The sequence below is a fragment of the Pinus tabuliformis genome, chromosome 4_1 (assembly GCF_031772625.1).
Source record: "Pinus tabuliformis cultivar Carrire ecotype Pingquan chromosome 4_1, CPIR1, whole genome shotgun sequence".
NCBI lineage: Eukaryota > Viridiplantae > Streptophyta > Pinopsida > Pinales > Pinaceae > Pinus > Pinus tabuliformis.
The window spans coordinates 756,517,089-756,519,776 of NC_142303.1; the positions used below are offsets into that span (position 1 = coordinate 756,517,089).

General features: G+C 38.2%; 1 pseudogene; it reads right to left on the reverse strand.

Moving 5' to 3' along the window:
- Window positions 1-345: 345 nt before the first annotated feature.
- LOC149178357 (AAA-ATPase At4g30250 pseudogene) lies at window positions 346-834 on the reverse strand (annotated as a pseudogene).
- Window positions 835-2,688: the final 1,854 nt, after the last annotated feature.

The window sequence follows — 2,688 nt, forward strand, 5'->3', positions numbered from 1 at the left end:
GTAGGAATTAGATATTCTAACACTTCCCCTTAATGAGTACTTGTCTTGATATCACTTTGCAAAATCTAGTTGTTTCTTTATGTTTCTGATTTAATTCTCCTGGATTTACCTGCATGATTTGTTAGAGTAGCTAATTCTAATAAAACCACTCCATTGAGTTAGCTAAGCTCAATGCTTCTAATTCCAAAACATTTATAAATACCACATTTCAAAGAGACTCGAACCCAATTGCAATCTGAGTGTTATGGAAATTTGGTTGCTAAACGTTTCTGAAAGAACAATGACGAACTTGCTCTCAGTTCGTCTCGGAGCCTGAACGCTCTGCCGAGAGCCCGCTCCGTGAGATCAATAGAGCAATCGATGTCCTCTAGATTTGTTCGTCGTTTGAATCAGAAGCGCCCTGAGCTCGGAATTGTCTGTCACTTTCGTCAATTCCAGGTCATACACATCGTAGTGGAGGTAATTCGCCATGGCAGCGATCAAGCTCGATTTGCCCATCCCGGGCATGCCGTGGAGAAGATACCCGCGCTTCCACGCGCGCCCGACTCGGTGGTAAAACTCTTTACCCTGCCCGAACGAATCGAGGTCCGCCTTGATCCTCTCCAAGAGCTCCGGGTCGAGCGCCAGAGTCGAGAACGTGGCCGGGTGCCTGAACAGGACCGCGGTCCAGCCACAGTCATGTGAACCGTGGCCATTGTTCGTGTACAGTTTCCGGTCGCGGCTCCGGTTATCGTAGTCCTCTCCGCGGGACGCAACGTGGTCGATGTAACTGTCTAGGACCCAGATCCGGTCCGCCTTCTTCATTTTCAATGTGAAGCTCCATTTTTCCTCCATGGACTCCTACACTGGGTCCACGTTGTCTGTCCACCAGAGCCTCGAGCCACAGAACTGATATTGGTACCACTGCAACTACACCGATGGTTAGAAACGGAAACCTGTAGATTTGAAGATGACACAATACTCCAAGAGAAGAAGAGGAAGCTTTGAGAACCACAAAAGAAGAGAAAAAAAGGCTAGATCTAGTGCTGAGAATGAGAAAATCATTGCAGAGGACTGAAACAAAAAAGATGAGCAGAGGACCGATCACCATATCGACACTAAGCACTTGAATGCAGCTTGTCAAATCCTCACGTCGGAACAAGCAGTCTCTTGCGAACCACGCTCCTGATGTAATCCCTCTCCATGTCATTATTAAAATTGGTCTACGCAAATTCCAGGGCCCTTGTCGTCGCCATCATCACATGGCCATTCGCCTCAGAGGAATACATCCCCTGCACCAAAAAGCTAAACCCACGAAACAGAACCCACAAAATAAACAATCGAATTGAAACAATATGTTTTTCCCACGCAGCTACATCAATGGTCTCTCATTTGATAACAGTGGTTTTCAGGTACAAAATTACAGACTTTCACCGCGCTACAAGATCCATCAATCGAGATGGACAAACAAAAAATCAGCGGCTCTTTATTTCCTTGGCCCAAGAGAGGCCAAGCCCACGAGGGGCTAGGCCCTCAGAGCTCTGATACCAAAATAAAAAATTGAGAATCCAGATTCATATTATTAATAAAATATAATTACATATATACAAAGTGTTGTCTTAAGATAAGGAGACTATTTTAGACACATAATCTGTTGGTTGAGGAAATCTCTCAACCACACACCAAACTAGGAAATGGATCCTAACTATTAGGAACTGACTCCTTTACTTAGTGGGAATCACAGCTAGAGACAAGTAGGAATTAGATATTCCAACAATTCACATGGAAACAAAATACATGTAGCTCTAAGAATTAGAATGTATATCTCAATCCAATCACAACATCTTGGTTTTTAGAGGCTTCATCAAAGTAAACTCAAGGCATGGTTTTATCTAAACAAACCTGCCTCAAAATTAGATTCCTTAAAAATTCAAAGCAACCATTTATATATTGTGATTCATTATATTTATAGTTTAATATTTATGAGTATTTTATCCGTCTTAAATTCTTATTATTATGGATTTTTAAATAAGTTTTTTTTATTTGTTTTATATTATTTAATATCAATATTTAATGTAATATAATTCACTTTAATTTTCTAACATATTAATATTGATTTATTCATAAATAGTTATTTAAATATATAGGATTTGTTTATTTTGTAATGGTTTCAGTTTTGTTGTTAATGAATAGTCTCCTAAAACTAAAATATGTATGTTCCTTGTGTAAAAAAAAAAAAAAAAGTTGTATTTTATTTTTCGTTGTAGAATTGAATCACAACCAAATCAATAAACTTACATATTATTTTTTAGTGTATAGTGTATAATGTATCATTTTATAGTGTATAGTTATGTAATACCCCTACTGTAAACTACCGTAAATATCCCATAAGAAACTCATCTAGCTACGTGAGTAAAAGCATTATTAATTTGATATATGTTTGGTCATTCCTGTCAAGAATCAGTTGACACTTAAAATGAATTCTGGGTAACTTCCTTCCCATTATTTATTTGCAATAGACCTATGCTCTAGAAGGAAGGGAGGAGAATATTTTTTTTTTTATTATAACCAAAGAAAATATAAAGTGTGGTTTCTATCTATCGACCCAGATAAACTACAAATCACATGAGATTTATTTCCATTTAATTAATGGAGTATGTGGACCACTGGTATTAAATTGAAGACATGCACTGACGACCTATCTTGCAA